This window comes from Balaenoptera borealis (genome assembly GCF_965194805.1).
Source record: "Balaenoptera borealis genome assembly, chromosome: 10".
Lineage (NCBI taxonomy): Eukaryota > Metazoa > Chordata > Mammalia > Artiodactyla > Balaenopteridae > Balaenoptera > Balaenoptera borealis.
The window spans coordinates 69,460,996-69,484,553 of record NC_138874.1 but is presented as its reverse complement, the minus strand read 5'-3'; the positions used below and the strand labels follow the sequence as shown (position 1 = coordinate 69,484,553).

The 23,558-nt window shown below is 35.3% G+C and overlaps 1 protein-coding gene across 4 annotated transcripts in view; it reads right to left on the bottom strand.

Annotated features, from left to right (window-relative positions):
• Nucleotides 1-23,558, bottom strand: part of BMPR1A (bone morphogenetic protein receptor type 1A) — a 140,407-nt gene that overhangs the window by 67,542 nt on the left and 49,307 nt on the right. The window contains exon 2 of one of the 4 annotated variants that reach the window (XM_082406761.1): nucleotides 15,867-15,934. The exons of the other annotated variants lie outside the window; for them this stretch is intronic. The gene's annotated coding sequence lies outside the window, so the exon portion shown is untranslated. The remainder of the gene's footprint in view (nucleotides 1-15,866; nucleotides 15,935-23,558) is intronic. 4 annotated transcript variants of the gene reach the window in all.

Here is a 23,558-nt window from a genome sequence, read left to right as displayed (position 1 = left end):
GTACTGTATGATTCCATTTATAAAACACTCTCGAAATGACAAAACCATAGAGATGAAAAAGAGATTAATGGTTGCCACAGGGGGCAAGTGTGTGAGTAGCTTAAGGGAGATCTTTGTGGGGACAGAACCCATGTCTTGATGCTGCAGTGGTTACACACATCTACCACCACAGTGTTTAAATGGGTCAGAACTATATAAACAAAATGTACCAGTGTCAACTTCTAGATTATATTGTACTACATGTATGAAGTAACCACTGGGGGAAGGTGAAGGATACAAGGGCCTCACCTTACTATTATTTTTTCAATTTCCTATGAATCTATAATTATTTCAAAATTTAAAATGTAAAAAACTCTACCTTCTAAAAATGTTTTTACCTCTGCTTTAGATTTGGAATAGCAAAATAACTGTTCAAAGATTATTTAAGATACATTATTTTTTTCAAATCAGCTAGACAACTTCAATTCTGCAGTGGCTTCCAGTACCCTGTGGGAATGAGGAATCCCCATAATAAAAGTCTAAAGAAACCAGCAATTCCTAGACCAAATTCTGGGTCTTCAGTCCCCTCTGTACCCCTCACCCTCTGGTTCTGGGAAGAAGCAGTTACTCCTAGGTGATGTCAAATCTGTTTTAGGGGTAGCAAATGTAGCAAGTTTGATATAACCACCTACAGCAGAACAAACCCCCAAATAATCATCTTCCTGTATGCTCTTTTTCAATTTATTCTTCTGACAATGGAGCATAAAAACCACTACTATATTTTCATTTTAATTTTCTCTATAATTTATTAAGGTAATATTCACAGTAAAAGACATTTAAATGATTTGATACATCTTCTTTTCCTTTCCAAATATATCTAGTTCAGTCAGTACAGAAATATATATCACCCATTTTTTTCCTGTAGAGTTTTGAGAAATTATCCATAGATCATTTGTTTTATTAGCTGATAGGTAAACACACCATACTACATATAAACAATAAAATTTCTGCTATTAGGAATCATCAGGAGTGCTAAGGGTTCACCAGTTCTTCTAAAATGTGCATTGTTGCACCTTCTCAAATGAAGAATAAAGATTATTTAGAATTAACATTATGAACACCAGTTACAGAGTTATGCTACAACACAGTGAAATTATCAGGGACTATTAATACATAGTGTTGTTGGCCCCAGTTCTAAATGGTCCCAAGAGTGCCGTGTTTATTTAGAGTAAGTCCCCTACATACGAACGAGTTCCGCTCTGAGAGAGCGTTAAGTCCAATTTGTTCGTAAGTCCAACAAAGTTAGCCTAGGTACCCAACTAACACAATCGGCTATATAGTATACTGTAATAGGTTTATAATACTTTTCAGACAAATAATACATAAAAAACAAACAAAAAAGATAAAGAAAACATTTTTAATCTTTCAGTACCTTGAAAAGTACAGTAGTACAGTAGTACAACAGCTGGCATACAAGGGCACGTTTGCATCCTTGAAAGTTTGCAACTTGAAGATTCGTATGTAGGGGACTTACTGTACTTATTTACTTGCTTGTCTGCTTATTTGTTTTAGCTTGCATCCCCATTTTTTCTTGTTAAGTTTTCTTCCCCTTGCTAACAGCTACCTAGAATGCATGTTTGCTCATAATAACAGTACCCTCTCCCCACTTTTCATTTACATCATCCCTGTACTAGCTTAATATAGCTCTATGTTTTGAAGTCTATAAAAATAAAAAGGCTGCATATGACAGTCTGAGACTGAGGGTATAAAAACTGAACACATCTTCTATTATGATCAAATAATGTTTATGCTGTGGTATTATAACAATTTTTATAAGACCACTTCAAGGAGAAGGGATAGATGAGACACCTGAATGAGACAACCAAAGAAAAAAACAAAGATGGGTGGAGCTAAAAACGATAAACACACCTCAAATGCCTATTTGACATTTCTAACAAGATGCTAAGCTCAAAATACATGAAACAGAACTCATCATTTGTTTTTCCACCTTCTCACAAACCTGTTTCTCTTTAATTCCTTATTTGGCTTAATGTACAACTGTTTACAAGAAGGTTTTTTTTGCCACTACCTAGTAAAGTTGACATTTTACATACCCAAAGACCCCAAAATTCTAGCTCAAGGTATATAATCTGGGGAACCTTTTGCACATATCTACCAGAAAGCATGTACAAGAATATTTACAGCAGCATTTTCTTAACAGCAAACACTAGAGGAAACCCAAGTGTCCAACAACAGTAAAATGGATAAACTGTAGTATATTCATATAATGGAATTACCACATAGTAGTATAAATGAATGTACCTCAGATAAGTGTGTCAACATGAATGAAATCTCGAAACCATAATGTTGAACAACAAGTCCAGGGCTTCCCTGGTGGTGCAGTCGTTAAGAATCTGCCTGCCAATGCAGGCGACACGGGTTCAAGCCCTGGTCCGGGAAGATCCCACATGCTGTGGAGCAACTAAGCCCGTGCGCCACAACTACTGAGCCTGTGCTCTAGAGCCTGCGAGCCACAACTACTGAGCCCATGTGCCACAGCTACTGAAGCCTGTGTGCTCCGCAACAAGAGAAGCCACCACAATGAGAAGCCCGCGCACCGCAATGAAGAGTAGCTCCTGCTTGCTGCAACTAGAGAAAAGCCCGAGCGCAGCAACAAAGACCCAACACAGCCTAAATAAATAAATAAATAAAATTAAATAATAAAATAAATAAATTAAAAAAAACAAAAAACGAAGGTTGGAGAGAGACAGAGCCAGAGGGGGGGGAAAAAACCCAAAAAACCCCAACAAGTCCAAGAAGAATACATATATACAGTATGACTCCATTGACACAAAACTCAAAAATAGTACACACTAGGAAAATGTATGTTAAAGGAAAAAACACAAAAGTGGAAAAACTTAAGGAAAAGTAACAGAATAACATTTAATAATTTAGGATGATGGTTTCTTCTGGGAAGAAGCCATTGTCCTGAGGCCTGGAAAGCTTCTAAGATGCCATTACATTTATTGAGATAGGAGGTTGGGACAGATATATTCATTTATTATTAAAACTTTGTAAAATGTACATCTACATCATATGTACCCTTGTATACAGGATAGATTTTAGAATAAAAATTTTAGTTTAATCTGAAGTAAGTATGGTTAAGTGTTAGTATTTTTAAAGTCTGGGTATTAGGTACACAAATGTCTATTATATCACTTCCTATATTTTGGAATCTATCATAAGTTAATTAAAGAAATTAAGACATAAGCACTACAAAATTGTATTTTGAAATTTAAGGACATGATATGACAAATCTTTAGAAGCAATAAAACAAATACTAAGCTAAATACTAAATCCAAACAAATACTATTATAAAATGAAAAAGAAAAAGAAAAAAAATTACTTCATCTCCTGAGATAATGCAACAGAAAATACACAACACTACCTATATATTATTCATTCCAAAAAATTTTATCTTTAGTCATGAAATACAAAAATGCAAACAGTAAATGTAGGGTATCCTATTAAAAAAAAACTAGATGAGATTTCATAAAAGACCACGAGGGTAAGGGCGAGGGGTGGTGGAAACAGTGGCTATTGAAGCTTACTTTCAAATGGCTCAGAAAAAAAAAGTGTGGGTGTTTTTATAAACAAAGAGAGAGAGAGCAGATGAGGCAAAATGTTAGCAAGTGAACTGGTAAATATAGCTGAAATGGGTATTTACTATCTGTTCAAATATTATACCAATTTAAAAGTTTTTAAGGTAAAAAAATTGGGGAAAAAGAGGTACTTTATCTATTATGAGTTATAATTTTACACATAGTTTTTAGTAAACAATGTCAGTATGACAGAGATTATTAAAATCAAATATTGACAGATCTACAAGGAAATCCCAGAGATCTTTCCTCCATCAGCAAATTTTTCAATTTATTTCCTATAAATTATAAATTGTAAGTTGTTCAACAGGATGAAAAATACGTTTATCTTAACAGGTTGAGAATTACAGCTGTGCTTCAGAAACAGAGTATCATAATCAATTTAAAGGCATATGGGCTTAAAAAAAACTGTTTAGCAAGTCAACTGTACTATAATATAAAAGATTTTTAAAAAATTTTTTATAATTAATTTATTTTTATTATTTATTTATTTTTGGCTGCGTTGGGTCTTCGTTGCTGTGCACGGGCTTTCTCTACTTGCGGCGAGCGGGGGCTACTCTTTGTTGCGGTGTGCAGGCTTCTCATTGTGGTTGCTTCTCTTGTTGCACAGCATGGGCTCTAGGCGCTTGGGCTTCAGTAGTTGTGGCACATGGGCTTAGTTGCTCCACAGCATGTGGGATATTCCTGGACCAGGGCTCGAACTTGTGTCCCCTGCATTGGCAGGCAGATTCTTAACCACTGGACCACCAGGGAAGTCCCTACAAAGATTTTATTTGATACTGCCTAAATACATATAGCAATACCAATATATTAGAACACAGTACTTTTAAATGTCCTACTTAGCAAATAGAAGAATGTTTTAAAATTTCTTTCGCAGAACAGATTTACCTCCTAATGATGCATACCCATATTTTTCAGGATTGCCAAGGCAAGGCAGTAAGGATGGAATGAATTTCTTTAAAACATGGGTGGTTTCCATAAAAAAAAAATTATACATCATTAAAATGGATAACCATCCTATTACCTAAGGATGTACTGATGGTCAGAATTTAATCCAGTTAACCTGTGTTCAATATTTGGCTTTCTTATTATTTATTAAAAACTAAAAACTGCCTTCATTAAATATTCAATTGTCATTCATCCAAACGTGTGCATCAATGAAACTAAACAACATTCTAGAAATTACAGAAAATACAATTTTCAATTAAGAGCACCCATATAAAATTCATCCCTTGTACAGGCACATGCAAACTAATCATTTCCGACAGGAGTGGGAAATGGACTACAGATATTTCCTCCAAAAGGACAGTGTTGCTACATGTTCACAGATAGGTAAACACATAGGGAAGAAAGTTTTAGGTAGGAAGGCTGCATTTAAGTTCTCATTTCTATGTGATGAGAGGCAGGTAGTTAATTACTGAACAACACTGTCTTTTAAATCAGTGAGTCACATGCCTAAGGGAGGGGCTTGTAAGCAGGATGAGCAACAACCAGGGCAATCAAGTAAGATTTCAAAAAGAAGCAACATCAGGTTTTGAAGAGTTTCAGACAGACAATTAGAAGCAACTACCCCAATATAATGCACATAATACAACAGCCTGACTATGGACTACCCACCTTCTTCAAAACACACTTGTACTTCAGGGACTAAGATTATGAAGCTAGATATGTTTGAATTTCAGAGAACAGCTCTATTATCAATAAGCAAGTGAGGTTGAAAGAGAGAGAAAAAAAGATTACTGGATAATACTTCTGAGGGCACTACAGTAAATTTTAAAACATTTAAGACACAGTTCCCTGCTGGCAAGCAACATTTAATCAACTTGAGGAGTCAAGCCATAATATATTAAAGCTTAAACAACAGCACCAGATGACAATACATATACTGTTGTACCACCACACATGACAATTAACTGAGAAGTAAAAAAGACTTGCTTCACAGGTGGAGAGATCACTGTGGGCTGAATTTAAAGTGGCCCTTCTAAAGACTCTCAGGGTTTGATAGTATGCAAGGAGGGAGGGGTAGAGGTTCAGATGGGCGTTTTACTGGGAGGGCTGGGGTGTTGGGGGCTGGGAGGGTGCACTGGGCCTGGCTACTGTCCCACCTGGGGCCCAGATTCTAGAGTGGTGGAACATAATAATCAATGCATGGTCTGAACCAAATGATAAATTCCCAGCCACCCTGAAGCCCATGTCCATAGCAGATATCAATACTTGTTTTAGTTCTCCTTACAATCCAGCATCAAAGATTTCACAGTCCTTCTTAATATAGAACTCCCAAAAGCCAAGATGCCAAGATGTTTGAAATCCACCTACCATTCTTTTAAGAAAGAGAGAATAAAGAGAAGAACACAGGGTTAAGAGCATGGGCTTTGTAGCCAGACTGAGTACCAAGGTTAGAACCCTGGCTCCACCACTAACCTGTTGTAATACTTTGGACCAAGTTGCTTAACCTCCTTGGTATCCAATCTGTAAAGCAGGGAGAATAACTGCATGTATCTGAAGGGTGAGGATCAAAGGAGTTAATGCAGGTATAGCACTTAGAACAGTGCCAGGCAAATGTAAGTACTTTCTAAGTGTAAGCTACTATTACTGTTTTCTATCAACAGGAAATCAACTGTATTCTCAGAGAGTAATGAGAGTTTTATATGAGAGAAAATAATATAAAATGTATAAAAATGTTGCTTAAGTACAGAAAACATTCTGAATCATTGATAGAAACAACATTCAGTACTTAACAATGCCTAATAGCATCAAATACTTGTTAGTTGATTTAAGAACAAAAGTGCAACATCAAACATATTCTCTATATTTACTGAACATTTACTATGTGCCAGTTACTGTACTAAATTCTATACATTTATTATCTTGTTTAATCTTTAAAATAAACTTTTGAGGCAGGTACCTCTACTAATTCCATATTATAAGAAAACTGAGGCTCAGAGTGGTTGAGTAACCTGACCAAAGTCACACAGTTAATATATAAAGTAGGGCTGGGATTCAACCCAGGTCAGTCAGACTCCAGAGACTGTACTTTTCATCTAAACTATGCTTTCTCTTTCCAAATCCTGAACCAACAGGCTTTGATATAACAATGAGATAAATATAAAATACTATTTTAAAATAATAAAATTATGGGGGGGTGATAGCTAAAGGGTATGAAGGTTTCATTTTTTAATTTTTTTTATTGAAGTATAGTTGTACAATATTATACAAGTTACAGGTGTACAATATAGTGATTCACAATTTTTTTTTTTGATTCACAATTTTTAAATGAAGGTTTCATTCTGAGGTAATGAAAATGTTCTAAAATTGACTACGGTGATGCTGCACATATCTGTGAATATGTACACAAACTGTACACTTTAAATGGGTTAATTTTATGTTATGTGAATTGTAGCTCAATAAAGCTGTTTTAAAATATTCTTAATGGACTTCCCTGGTGGCGCAGTGATTAAGAATCCGCCTGCCAACGCAGGGGACACAGGTTCGAGCCCTGGTCTGGGAAGATCCCACATGCCACGGAGCAACTAAGCCCATGTGCCACAACTGCTGAGCCTGAGCTCTACAGTCCACGAGCCACAACTACTGAGACCGCGTGCCACAACTACTGAAGCCCACATGCCTAGAGCCCGTGCTCTGCAACAAGAGAAGCGACCATAATGAGAAGCACGCGCACCGCAATGAAGGGTAGCCCCTGCTCACCGCCAACTAGAGAAAGCCTGCACACAGCAATGAAGAACCAACGCAGCCAACAATAAATAAATAAAATAAATAAATTTATTTAAAAAAATATTCTTAGTAAAATTAGGGTAGATGGTAATTAGGGTTTTATCCACACACAAACTGATACAGATTAAGAGAGAGAGGTTTGAATTTATTCAGGATAGAAAAATAATTATTTTCAGAACCGAAAGATTTATAATCAATAAGAAAAAAACTAAATATATACCTATATTTAAATTAGACCTAAATAATGAATGAAATACCTGTGGGTAACCATGATGTAACAGTGATCCCCTTCTAAACAAGCCCAACATTTTGACAAGAGAGGGAAAACAACACATTCATCACACAGATACTCACTTTTAGCAAGGGGTGCAGTACAAAATGTAGGCAATAACATGAAGTTTTTGAAAAATGTAATGAAGCTAATGATCTCTTATACCACCCTCGAGTATAAATGAGGATATCCTCTATAGAGGGCAGTTTAGCAACATGCATCATGTACCCACTAGCCCAGCAACTTTAGTTAACAGAGATTTTTATATTTCACTAATAAAAATCTACCAAAAAAATCATGACATTCATTTAGCTATATGAATGGTCCTACAACACTCTTAATGATAGCAAAAGAAATAAAACAGAAATAATCTAAATAAACTATAGTAAATTCACATACTATTATCATGATAGTTAACATTTATTAAGTGCCAAGAATTATTTTTTACATACTATCTCATTTATTACTTACAGCAACCCTAGGAATTAGATAAGAATTAGATAAGAATGCCGTCTTCATTTTCCAGATGAGGAAACTGAAACCCAGAGTAGCAACTTGCTCAAAGTCACACAGCTAGTGAGTATTTGGAGCCAGGATTTCTACCTGGGCAGTTTCAACACTGCCAGTTTGTGTGGCTACTATATTGTACTACAGAAGAATAAGGACTTGGAAATATACTCACAATATACTAAAACAGAAATAAAGCAGATATCAAAACAACAGGCATAGGCATAGTATGATCCTTCTTTTGTTTAACGCATTAAAAAAAAAAGATAAAACAGATACAGCCCCAAATTTAACAGTGGGTATCTCTGAGAGGTGACATTACAGTGGATTATCACCTTTCTTATATTTTTCTGTATTTTCCACATTTTGTATTGCAAGGTAAATTTTTTAAAGTGAGGTTCTTAAAAAAAAAAAGGAAAAAGATAATGACAATTTCAAATACTGCAGAAAGCACAAGTAATTTAAAAACATGGAAGAAGCTGTTAAATTTGCTAAATGGGTTGCTGACGAATTCAAGGGAAGTGGTAGAGGCAAAATGGCAATGGCAAGGAAGAAGTATGTTTAAAAAGTGACAGGAGCTATTCAGGTATAGACTACCATTTTGAGAAGTTCAAAGATGAGAAGAAGAATGGTATATAGCCTCAAGGTAATAACAGTGTCAAAGGGAGGTTTTGCTGGTTTATTTTCAATTTCAAGGAAATTTGATCAGGGTAGTAATCTAACTGGAAATAGCCTGTCAAGGATGAATGTCAAAACAGACAAGGAGCGGGAGGTCTCAACGAAGACAAGGATTTAGGCTTAGAAAAGGGGAAACTTCTTGTGAGACAGGAGAGAGAGAAGAGAAAGACACATAAAAAGAGATCTTTGAGATGAGAAGAAATTTACAGAACTTATATTTGGTACCTTCAAACTTCTCTAAGAAAGAGAATGAAGTCATCTTCAATAACTGAAAGGGTGGGGATTAGGCACAGAGAGAGATGTACGGAGTAGTGGGAAAAAAAGTTGGAAAGCAATTGGATTTACGAATTTGCCAGAACTAGCAGAAACCATCTACCTAATTATCACATGGCCATAAAAGAAAGTACTGAAGGAAGGTAGGAAAATCATTTCTTTTTCACAGTTAGCATGCACGTTAAACTGCACCATTCAAAACTAGGAGAATCTGTGGTATACCTAGAGACAATACCCTATTATTAATCTCTAGGATAACAACCACTATAATAATCTATGAAGCTGATGTTATAAAGTGCCATCACTTTTAGGAGACGACATGCATTGTCAAAGGAAGCACCAGAGTTCAAGCATAAATTTCTAATTTGACAATAAGAAGGTAGTTTCCTAGGAAAAATCAAGTTGCAAAGATCTGAAACTTGGTATAGCTGTAAAGTTTTCCCAAGACAGGTAAATTGTACACATACACAGACCTTTCTGAAGCAGCTTAAAAAAAATAAGTAGCAATCAAGCTCTTCATTTTATGCGAGGATGGAATAAAAGAAAATCTATGAGGTAGGGACTCTTTTCATACAATGAATATTTAATGAGTGCTAACTATGTATCCCATGAACAATTCTAGTCTAGGGATATAGCAATGAACAAAAAGAACGAAAAAAGCCCTGCCTTCATGGAAATTACATTCTGTCTTACTGTCTGTGTCTTATGAGGTTAAGTACTTTCTCTTTGCAGCCACATCTAGTAGGTGGCAGAGACAGGATTCAAATTCAGATATGTTATATCACAAGAACATGCTCTTGCACTCAGGTATGATTCCAGCATATATAAACCACTGCTTAACAGAGGAAAAAAAAATAACTTCTACATTTATCTATACTTTTCAATAATAACACTTATTTTAAGAAGAATTTCAAACACTGTACCATTTTGCTTGTACTACTTCTCTCACTATAGGCACACTTTTCCTTCCATCAACTTGTAAATTTTAAAATAAAGGAAAACTGAGCTAGCTGAAAGTAATAAGAAGATCTTCTCACCTGCTCCTTTAAATTACTAACCAAAGAACTATTCATGCTTCAGCACACTTCTTAAAATATATTGGGGGAATGCGGGGTAGGGGAATATTAGAGATGAGCCTCATCACAAAGAGTATGTGCTAATCTTTTCCTTTTATTTGTATTATCATTATCTGCATTATCTTAATATGCAAACAACTCACTGCTACTATTATTATTCTCTTTCCCTTAAGGAGCTGCTTTCCTATTAGAAATTTCCAGCAAATACCTGGTGATCCTTGGGTACTGTTCATGTAACAGTGAAGCACAGGAACTCTGACTGGACAATGCTGTGGGTATAGGAGTGCTTGTAAACTAGTGGGCTTCACTGTATGGTAACTGGGCAATCACCTGCCTGTGCAGATATGGAGACCCTCGAATGTCAGGCTCTGCTGCTCTTTTCCCTGGAGTCAGTTTCTTAGAAGAGTCCTCCAGTCTCCTAGATGGAGTATACACTTCTGACTGCCACTGCTCTGCAAACAAGTGGGAAAAGTAACATGGGACAAAAAGTAAGGGCACATCTTCTGATCTAGTAAGTAGACTTTTGCTTAATCCTCATTTACAGTGTTTTCCTATTCTGTATTCTCTCAAATCTAGGGTCTCACCGGTTTAGTTTCTCTAAACACTCAAACATCCAACTTCTGCCAGGACTACTGAATTTGTCCAGGTTGGGTTCAGCACTGTCCAAGATAAATATAATACTGCAAATGCTACTACATGTGTTAATTTAAAATTTTCTAGTGCCCCCATGAAAAAAAACTAGAAAAAAAGCTGAAATTAATAGATTTGTTTCACCCAATGGATCCAAAATGTTATTTCAATATAATAAATATAAAAATTATTAGTAAGATATTTTCTTTTCTTTTTTCATAGTTAAACTTCCAAAGCTGGTATGTACATTACAATTAAAGCACATCTCAGTTAGGGCTAGCCACATGTTAAGTGCTCAGTAGCCACAGAATAACTCCAAAATTTCAGTGGCTCAACACAACAAAAGTCTACTTCTGTCTCATGTAAAATGTCCAACATAACAAGCAGGATCTGTTTCACAGTCATCCAAGGACCCAGGCTGACTATCTTGTTCTTGTATCAAATGAAACATATGGCTAGGTACTTCCAGATAAAGAAAAAGACCAGCAGCTCTTCATGGACTTTTCACTATGTCAACACAGAAATAACACACACCTCCCCTCAAAGTTCACTGGCCAGAATCAATCACATGATACCACCTAACTTTAAGGAAACAAAGGAATTAAATGTTCCCATATGCCTGGAATGAAAGGAGAAATGAATGTGGAAGAGCACTAAGAAGTCATTACCACGGGCAGGCACTTGGCTGTGAGGACAAGTGTTAGAAGATGATATAAACCCTAGGTCCCAGGGTATAATTGTTTCTTATAAAGATTTTTAAACCTGTTTTCAAAGTGCCTTTGATGAACTTCTTAGTAGACTACACACAGCTGAGGAAAGAACTTCTGAGCTTGAGGATATGTCAGGGAAAATCTCCAAAATTGAAAAGCAAACCAAAAAAAACACCAAAAAAGAACAGAATATCAAAGAACTGTGGAACAACTAGAAAAGATGTAACATATGCATAACAAGAAGGAGAAGTAATACAAAAAAGAGAAGAAAAAGAAAAAGAGAAAAGGAACAGGAAACATACTTGAAACACTGACTGAAAATTTCTCCAAATTAATGTTAGATACCAAACCACAGATCCAGGAAGTTCAGAGAACACCAAGCAGGATAAATGACCAAAAAACTACACCTATATAGATCATTTTCAAACTACAGAAAGTAAAAGATTAAGAAAAAATCTTGAAAGAAAATAGAGGGAAAAAACACCTTACCTATAGAGGGGCAAAGATAAGAATTACATCTGACTTCTCTTCAGAAACCATGCAAGCAAGAAGAGAGTGCAATGAAATATTTAAAGTGTCAAGAAAAAAAAAAAAACAACCTAGAATTTTGTACTCTTACATGGACTATTCACCAAGACAGACCACATTATGGTGGTTTATAAAATATACCTTATGGTGGTATATAAAATATACCTTAACAAATTTAAAACAATAGAAATCATACAATATCTCCTCTCAGACCATCATGGAATTAAACTAGAATCAAAAGTAGAAAGATAGTTGAAAAATCTCAAAATATTTAGAGATTAAACAATGCACTTCTAAAGGAAATGGGCCAAAGAAGAATTTTCAAGAGACATTTAAGAATAATTTGAGCTAAATGAAAATGAAAGTATAAATTTTCAAATTCGATGGGATGCAGTGAAAGCAGTGCTTAGAGGAAAATTTACAGCATTGAATGCATGTATTAGAAAAGAAGAGAGATCTCAAATCAATAACGTAAGGTGCCATCTAAAGAAACTAGGAAAAGAAGGGCAAATTAAATCCAAGGTAAGCAGATGAAAAGAAGTAATAAAAATCAGAGCAGAAAATAATAAAACTGAAAACAGGAAATCAACAGAGAAAAATCAAGGAAACCAAAGGTTCTTTGAAAAGATTCTTTGAAAATATGAATAAAATTGATAAAAAGAAAAATGACACAAATTACTAATATCAGAAATGAAAGAGGAGACACCACTACAGATCTGATGGTCATTAAAAGGTTAATGAAAGAATACCACAAGCTCTATGCCAACAAATTAGATAACTTAGATGAAATGGCCCTATTCCTTGAAAGACACAATTTGCCAAAACTCACACATGAATAAACAGACTATCTAAACAGGTCTACATTTTTAGAGAAACTGAATCATAATTAATAATCTTTGAAACCAGAAAGCACCAGGCCCAGATGGGTTCTCTAGTGAATTCTGGCAAACACTTAAAAAGATATTATAACAATTCTCTATAATCTTTTTCAGAAGATAGAAACAAAGGGAATACTTCCTAAATCATTCTATGAGGCCAGCATTACCCTAATACCAAAACCAGATAAAGACATTACAAGAAAACTAGAGACCAATCTCTCATAAACATATATACAAAAATCCTGAACAGAATATTAGCACATCGGGAATTCCCTGGTGGTCCAGTGGTTAGGACTCAGTGCTCTCACTGCTGGGGCACAGGTTCAATCCCTGGTTGGGGAACTAAGATCCTGCAAGCTGTGCAGTGTAGCCAAAAAAAAAAAAAAAAAAGAATATTAGCACATCAAATCCAACAATGTATAAAAAGAATTTATATCATGACCAACTGGCATTTAATCCAGGTATGCAAGGCTGGTTCAACATTCAAGAAATCAACTAATTCAATCCATCACATCAGAAGACTAAAGAAGAAAAACCACATGATGCTATCATTAGATGCAGAAAAAGCATTTGAGACTATTTTACACTCATTCACGATTAAAAGAAAAATCTCAGCAAACTAGGGATAGAGGGGAACTTCCTCAATTTGAAGAAGAACATCTACCAAAAACCTACAGCTAACATCACATTTAATAGTGAGACACTCAAAGCTTTCCCACTAAGATCAGGAACAAGGCAACATATCCCTTCTTACCACTCCTTTTCAAATCACACTGGAAATCCAAGCTAATGGAATAAGACAAGAAAAAGAAATAAATGGTATAAAGATTAGAAAGAAAGAACTGTCTTTGTTCACAGATGATGTGATCATCTATATAGAAAATCTACATGAATCAACGACAAAAAAACTAGAATTAATAATCAATTACAGCAAAGTTGCAAGACACAAGGTTAATATACAAAAGTCAATTGCTCTCCTATATGCCAGTAATACACTTGTGGAATTTGAAATTAAAATCATTTACATCAGCACTCCCAAAATGAAATACTTAGGTATAAATCTAATAAAATACGTATAAGATCTATATGAGGAAAACTACAAAATTAATGAAAAAAGTCAAAGAACTAAATAAATGGAAAGACAATCCATGTTAATGAATAGGAGGACTCAATACTGTCAAGATACCAGTTCTTCCCTATTATCTATTAAGTCAATACAATCCCAGCCAACATCATATGTCACTAAGGAATTATAAATTAAAACAACAATCAGGTAAATGTTACCACACATTTATTAAAATGGTCAAAATCTAAAGCACTGACATCATAAAATGCTGATAAGGATACAGAGCAAAGGGACCCTCATTCATTGCTGGTGGGAATGCAAAATGGCATAGCCACACTGGAAGAATTTGGCAGTTTCTTACAAAAACTCAACATACTATTAGCATACAATCCAGAAATCCTGCTACTTGGCATCCCAAATGAGTTGAAAACTTGTGTCCACACAAAAACCTGCACAAAGATGTTTAAAGGAACTTTATTCATAATTGTCAAAACTTGGAAGCAATCAAGATGTCCTTCAGTAGGTAAATGCATAAATAAGCTGTGGTATATCCAGACAATGGACTGTTATTCATTGATTAATATAATTCATCAACACATTTTAAACATTTTAACAACTGTGAAATCAGAATGTGTCTTAAAATTGATATAGTATCATTGTTTAATAGGCATCATTTTTCTTTCTTAATGGATCTTTTCACATTTTAACAACTGTAAAATCAAGGTACGTCTTAAGAGTAATATCACATCATTGTTTAATAGGTATCATTTATTTTCTTTCTTAATGGTACACAGAATAACAGTACATCAGTGCCTAGGAATTACACAGATATATGTTTTAGGGTTGATGTAATACATTCCAGAATGTATACCTCAACTTCACAAAGAATTGGACGAGTTTGCTAGTACTAACAACCAAATATTTCTCACATATATATATAAAACTTGTCAGGTTTATACTGTTATTAATACAATTGTAAGTACTAGCAAAACCTGGCTTTTTATTAACTACTGTTCTTTCTACCATAATTACTAATTTTTTGCCAATTCTCTTTTTATCTTTTTGGTAACTTCTCCAGTCCTGCAAAATCTTACTGATCTGGCTTTACAGAGTCAACTGTAAAATTAACTCAAAGAACCGAACGAATTCTCCACTCTAGAAATATCCTTTTAAAATAAAACTCATCGGGACTTCCCTGGTGACGCAGTGGTTAAAATCCGCCTGCCACTGCAGGGGACATGGGTTTGAGCTCTGGTCTGGGAAGATCCCACATGCCATGGAGTAACTAAGCCCGTGCGCCACAACTACTGAGCCTGTGTTCTAGAGCCCGCGAGCCACAACTAGTGAAGCCCACACACCTAGAGCCCGTGCTCCACAACAAGAGAAGCCACCACATGAGGAGTCTGCACACCGCAACAAAGAGTAGCCCCCGCTCACTGCAACTAGAGAAAGCCCGCGTGCAGCAAAGAAGACCCAATGCAGCCAAAAATAAATAAATAAAAAATAAAACTCATCAATTCTGTTCATTCCTATTCCACTAGTTAATAAAAGACTGCTGTTGCAAATTATAAATTTCTGTGGACAGTGCCACCAATTGACAGAAGGGTTCAAGAAAAACCTGGCAAAACTCCAGGAACTACAAGGTACTTCACCCACTCATAAGGAAATACACACTTTGCTTTCTTTACCATCACAATTTGCAATTAGAAAAATGTAGTGATACAATCCTTGAAGAAACATCAACATTTTTTCAGCCCAATTCTAACAAAATAAAATGCAAATGACTAGTGAGAAATAATTATATCTGCATTAACCCACAGAATATAGAAGACCCTTTTTTTGTTTGTCTGTTTCATTGGTGAAATACCAGTAAACTTACTTTGGCTTATGGCTGTTCAACTGAAGTGCAAATGAATTTGTGAATGGGCACATTCAAGGATCAAGTATCTAAAAGTAAACAAATCAATATTATCCACAATGAGAAACAGTTTTTAAAAATTATAATCAGTATCTTGATAGGGGTATGGATTACAAAGGTGTATGCATTTTCCAAAACTGATTGAACTGTATACATAAGATCTGCACACTTCACTTTATATATATGTTTACATATATATACATACTATGCTTCAATTTTTAAAACTTAATAAATTAGAACATGGAATGGAGAAAAGCAAAAAAAAAAAAAAAAAAAAAATCCTGTGGGGTTGGATGAGAATTGATGGTATTAGTATAAACTAAAATTATTTTTTAAAAAATAATATAATAAAAAATATAGTTCCTAACGATGTTCACTGGAAGGGACTGGAAGCAATGACACCAGTACTAATGAGAATACCTAATGTCCAGATCTTGGTTTCTATATATTGTTTCTCCACTAAGAGAAACCTGGCCTCCTTAGAGACATGACTGATTCTGCCCCATAGATGGGGCACAAAAGGTCCAACATGAGCCTGGAACGTCACTGTGTCAGAAAATGATAGGGTCACACCCAAAGGACACCAGGGCCAGGATGAAGGGACTCCCACTGTCAGAACCTGGGACAATATGAACATCAAAAAACATAAAGGTTGTAAATGAATGGATAAAGAGGATGTGGTGTATATATATATATATATATATATATATATATATATATACCACACACACACACACACACACACACAGTGGAATACCACTCAGCCATAAAAAAGAACAAAATTTTGCCATGTGCAGCAACATGTATGACTTGGAGGGCATTATGCTAAGTGAAATAAGTCAGACAGAGAAGGACAAATACTGTATGATAACACTTTTTTGTGGAATCTAAAAAAAGTACAACAAACTAGTGAATATGACAAAAAAGAAGCAGACTCACAGAGAGAGAGCAAACCAGTGGTTACCAGTGGGCGGAGGGGAGGCAATATAGGATTGGGAGAGTGGGAGGTACAAACTACTGGGTGTAAGATAAACTCAAGGATGTATCGTACAACACAGGAAATATAGTCAGTATTTTGTTATAACTGTAAATGGAAAAGTAACCTTTTAAAATTATGTAAAAATTTTTTTAAAATTAAATACAAGTAACAACAACAAAAAATAAGGGTTGTAATGGATTATAACCCACTGGATAAAGCAGAAGTCCATCAGTCCATACTGATGATAGCTAGATAGATAAAGAGAATAAATAAAGACGTAAGACAGTAAGATATTCAAGTATTCAAGTATCTCCCCACAGTTTATTAGTTGTAAAGGGGGAAACAGTGACTATACAATGAAGAAACTGGACAACACCCTAGCCAGGTGATCAAACCAACGTTACTAATGACAAGTAAGGTCAGACATATCATGCTTCTGAATGTGATAGCCTGAGAAAGGACACATCATCATTTATGTAGAATTCTGGCCAGAGATGCATCACCTAAATCTAACAATGAGAAAATGTCAGATAACTCCAAATTGAGGAATACTGTATAAAATAACTGGCCTATATTCTTTTTTTTTTTTAATTTCTAGCACTATTTTATTTATTTATTTTAAATTTATTTATTTTATTTATTCATTTTTGGCTGTGTTGGGTCTTCGTTGCTGCGCGTGGGCTTTCTCTAGTTGCAGCGAGCGGGGGCTACTCTTCACTGCAGTGTGCAGGCTTCTCATTGCGGTGGCTTCTCTTGTTGTGGAGCACGGGCTCTAGGCGTGCAGGCTTCAGAAGTTGTGGCATGCAGGCTCAACAGCTGTGATTCGCGGGCTCTAGAGCGCAGGCTCAGCAGTTGTGGCACACAGGCCTAGCTGCTCCGTGGCATGTGGGATCCTCCCAGACCAGGGATCGAACCCGTGTCCCCTGCATTGACAGGCGGATTCGCAATCACTGCGCCACCAGGGAAGCCCATGGCCTATATTCTTAAAACATGTTACTGTCATGAAAGACAAAGGACAGCTAAGGAACTGTTCCAGATTAAAGAGACATGACAACTAAAAACAGTATGTGATCCCAGACTAAATCCTCTGCTGGGGGGGGGGGGGGGGCGGAGTCTAAAAAAGACTTGAGATAGTTGAGATAACAGAAAAAAGTGTAATAGGTTAAAGTACTGTATCAATGTTAAATTTCCTGAATTTGATAACCTAAGTGTGATTACATATGAGAATACCCTTGTTTTTAGAAAACAGAAACTGAAATAGTAAGGGTAAAATACATACAACTTAATTCTCTCAAAGAGTTCATCAAAAATAAATTGTGTACGTGTAGATTAGGTAAAGCAAAGAAGTAGAGACCCAGAGAACAATGCAAATGTGGAAAAATGTTAAAAATTGATGAATCCCAGATAAAGAGTATATGGGAGTTTTACTATGCTATTTTTTTAAAGGTTTTATTTATTTTTTTAAATACATCTTTATTGGAGTATAATTGCTTCACGATGTTGTTAGTTTCTGCTGTACAACAAAGTGAATCAGTCATATGCATACATATATCCCCATATCCCCTCCCTCTTGCGTCTCCCTCCCACCCTCCCTATCCTACCCCTCTAGGTGGTCACAAAGCACCGAGCTGATCTCCCTGTGCTATGCTGCTGCTTCCCACTAGCTATCTATTTTACATTTGGTAGTGTATATATGTCAATGCTACTCTCACTTCGCCCCAGCTTCGCCCTCCACCCCGTGTCCTCAAGTCCATTCTCTATGTCTATGTCTTTATTCCTGCCCTGCCACTAGGTTCATCAGTATCATTTTTTTTTTTTTTTTAGATTCTATATAGCCAGGACATGAAAGCAACCTAAATGTCCATCGACAGATGAATGGATACTATGCTATTCTTGCATCTTTTCTAAGTATGAAGTAATTTCAAAATAAAAAGTAAAAATAAAAACATAAATGAATTAAGTTCATACGTTGTAGTCCTAATCTCCAGTACCTCAGAATGTGACCTTGATTTGAAGATATTGTCTTTACAGAGGTCATCATAATAAAATGAGATCATTAGAGTGGGCCCTAATCCAATATGGCTGGTGTCCTTATAAAAGGGGGAAATTTGTATAAAGACATGTGAAGAGAGACAGGGAGAAGATGGCCATTTACAGCCCAATGAATGCTTGCGGCTATGAGAAGTTAGGAAAGAGGCCTGGAACAGATCCTTCCCTAGCACCCTCAGAGGGAGCATGGCTCAGGCAACAACCTGATTTTGGATGTTTAGCCTCCAGAGCTGGGAGAAAATAATTTTCTGCTATCCTAAGCAGAAACAAACAAAAGAATTAAAACAGTCAAACAAACAAACAAAACACACCTACAGGACATTATGCTAAAATAAATTAAATAATTTTTACAGACATCTGAGATATACTTTCACCAAATAAAGATGTTTAAAAAGCACAGATATTTTAATTACTCACTACTATTCACCAAATAAAGATTGAAGAAATCATCAAACACCAATCTTGCACTGTAAAGAAAATCATGTGATATAAAGAACTAACCAAACTCAATGAACTATCCTATTGATATAAGTGCTTTTAATGTAAACTAAATCTCATATGAGAATAAGTATACTAAAATTGATTTAACAGTTATCATTATTTAAAGACATATTTAAAAAAAAAATCTCCCATTAGAATCAACTAAAAAATTATTAAAACTAAAAGAAGAGTTAAACATGTGAAGTTTATTAAATATACAAGTTTTTCATATATTATCAAAAGTTTACAAAATATAATGAAAAAATAATCTCACTCACAACAGCACCTAAAAATACACTAAAAATTTTACTGAAAGTCAAAGAAGCCTAATAAAAGAAGGCGTACCACTTTATGAGTTAGAAAACTGTATACTGTAAAGACATCAGTTCTATCCAAATCTATCAACAAATGTTAACAGGGTTTTGAATGGAATCAGACAAAAAGGACTCTAAAGACATTTGGAAAAATAAACTTTGGAGTGTCCTAAACTTTTGGAAAAGTAACAAAGAAGTATCTGCCTTACCATGTATTAAAATATACTGGAAGCTACATCAGTATAAACAATGTGTTCTACTGTCAAGAGATACATTGTAAGAGGAGACCAAAAGTAGATCCAGATATATATAAGAATGTAATAAAAGCAGCATCTCAAATAAATAAAGGGTGCTGAATGTGCTGACCATTTGAGGAAAAACTGAATTGGATCCTTACCTCATGCAACAAAATTAATTCCAGATAAATAAAAGGTTAAGATGTAAAATGTGAAACTATAAAAGAACTTGAAAATACTATTGCAATGGGGAAGTAATTTCTAAATTTGACATTAAAAGCAGAAACCATAAAGAAAATGGCTGGTGTAAATTGTTATTAAAGACAACACTGAATATATTTTCTTGTTTTATGTAGCAATCTTAATAAACCTATAACATTATTACACTTATTATTATGCTTTTAGAGTTGTGGCTAGGGCAGTAACATCAGAGTATGTTATTCTACCCACCTGATTTCATTTTAAAGGGAACAATTTTCTACTTTGATTTGACAATTGGCTTTTCCTGTAATGCTTAAGAGTTATTTGAGTAACAAAAAGTACTTAACTCCTATTTTTTCACACTTCTGTGTTTGTTATCTTTAGTTGGAATGAAAAAAAAGACTAAAATTTGGGTAACTTCCTATAATTTGACACCAAGTTATTAAAATGTTGTAAGTTTTTTAAATTGACTGAAGTTAATATTCTAGCTGAAGAAATAGTAAGTACCTACAAGGACTTTTTTTTCAGCTTCAGACCCACTGGATCTGAGTGCTACTTGCATCTCAACTTATGTTATAAGCAAATGTTTGTTCTGCAGGGGAAAAAATGCTTATTTAAATGTGATATTTCATGTCAAATTCCTAGATTCTTCTCCCTTCCCTTTACATCACAGTCATTCAAACATTTGCACTTGCAATACAGAGGCAGGAAGTATTCATAATGGAGTTCAGATTCTTTAACATGATTATTTTTACTTTTGAAATCCTCTTTTTTGTCCTTTCATAAATTAGCCTAAAGTGCAGGATAAAAGGTATAAAACCTGAGTTATGATACAGAATTTACACAGGACTTAAGGACTTAGGTGTAAAGGCTTAAACCAGCAAGAGTCCGTTCCTCAGCCCTGACTTAGCATGTTCCTCAGCCACCATTTGGACTTCGCTGAAAGACCTGAAGGCAATAGATTATTACAGCAGATAAGAGTTCCATACAGAGGAGTCAGTTGTGTCAAATACCGCTGAGCAGCTGACAATGAGGACAGAAAATCTGGCATATGGAAGCCATCAATGACACGGACAAGAATGGTTTTTGAGACATTACTCACGGCAAACAGGTAGATCGATGATAGGAGCAGGTTAAATAGTCAAGGGAAGGTGAGGGAGAGAAGGTACTGCAAGTAAACAACTCCCCGATGCATGTGGCTACTAAGCAAGAGGCTGGAAGATGACTGTTTTCTTACTAAGTCTATGCTAGAGATTATTTGCTGATGGAAATAAACCAATGAAGAGGCAAAGACTAGAGAAAAGAGGAGAAATAGTCAAAATTCTCACTGATATCAAAACCAAATAGAGCTAACGAGGTGATAGTTATCTCTGTGCTTACATCAACCTCAACAGAAATAATTTAGCATTTTTGTAAAAGCTGCCCTGTAAATTTCGTGGTCATATTTTTTAAAGTTTTTTTTTGGAAAAGATTTATTTACTATTTATTTTATTTTTATTTACTAAGACTATGTTGGGTCTTAGTTGCGGCACGCGGGATCTTTGTTGAGGCGTGCAGGATCTTTCATTGTGGCATGCGGGCTTCTCTCCAGTTGTGGCATGCTGGTTTTTCTCTCTCTAGTTGTGGCACACAGGCTCCAGGGCACGTGGGCTCTGCCGTTTGCAGCACGCAGGCTCTCTAGTTGAGGCATGCGAGATCAGCAGTTGTGGCGTGCTGGCTTAGTTGCCCTGCAGCATGTGGGACCTTAGTTCCCTGACCAGGGATCGAACCTGAGTCCCCTGCATTGTAAGGCAGATTCTTTACCACTGGACCACCAGGGAAGTCCCTCTTGGTCATATTTTTAACACTTAAGCAATATTTCCATATAAACTCATGTCTCCAAATTATTGGTGCTAAAACATACTAATTTCTTTGCTCTCTAAACACTCTAAGTAACTCAACATACATAAGAGATTTTATGCCCAGGAAATTTCTCTTAATGAGTTTTTTCCTTCATAGCAGCTTCACTAATTTTATTTTATTCTCATTTTTAAAAAAATCCCTGTTGATGTTTGAGTTCGTGTTCTAGTAAAAGTTTTTCATTACACATATTTTCCACACATCATATTAATCACAGTTCCTACTATGATTTTTTTCTTAAGTCCTAAACTGTGACCTTTGACAGATATATGTAAAAATGTTCTTTATTTTCACAAAGAATTAGAAGCTTTCCTATTTTTCTTAAAACACAAACGGCTCTATTTTAGGTTTCCCTTTTTTGATAGAGTCAAAAAAGCACTGTCACTTTAGGATTGGGGAGACAACACAGAGTGCCAGATTAGAGCATCCTCTACTTAGCTCCACTGATTGTTGCAACTGGGGAACGTAGGTCCTATGCTGCCATATTCCAGTTTTTCAAAATAAGCCAGAGAGCTGGATTTTCTTTTTGGGAAATCTCCCAACTTTTAGTTGTTTGTAACTAATTAAAAAAATACAGCGTAAGCCAAATATAACATGCCCGCAGGCCAAATCCAGCTGAGAGGCCACCAGTTTACAACTTCAAGGTTAAAGAATCATAGTAGGTCTGCTTATTTTTCTTTCACATTTTTCTTGTTTTTAGGTAATTCTTCCCTCCAAAAAGGGATATCACAAGTTTTTCTATAATATACCCATTCAGAGATTCAAAGCAAGGTTAAATAAGCTCTACCATCACCAAGTGCCATTTAACATCTGTCTTTTTTAAAGTAATATACCAAATTTGCATTTTGATACTAGTTTGCAATGGGAAAGAAATTCATCTTTAAATTTTCAGCTGCTTTTGTGAAGGGCAGTTTTCTTACACCTACAAGATAATTAACATTTATAGCACACCTACAGTGTGCAAGGGACACTACTAAACACTCACATTTGGGTATTTCATTAAAGCCTAAATTACCTTGTGAAGTAGATTTTATTATCTCATTTTACAGACAACTTGCAACAGTTCACAAACTTCTCAGTTTTTGTTTCTCAGCACTCAGAATCCAGCAGAAATAGTTGGTTAGGCTTGTTTTTTGACAGGTATCATCAATCAAGAATAATTACAACCATCTTAAATCACAGTAACAAAAATGCAAAACAAAAGTATTGAAGGATGATATCCTTTGAAAATACAGCTAAACCTTAATTTCAACTCCTAATAAATTCTTCACTTTCATTGATCTTACAATCATTGAAATAGCCAGTTATTTTCAAGACAAGTAAAACTGAAGTCAGCTCTGCTTTTTGGTTAATATGTTTCTTTCCAGAGTCTCTAAAAAGACTAAAAGTTTTATAGAATCAAAGCTTTTTTCATTAATTAAAGAAGACTAAAAAAAAAAAGAACACTGGCTGCTGCCACAAAGAATTTACTGAACATGTGTGGTGGGCAAGGCAC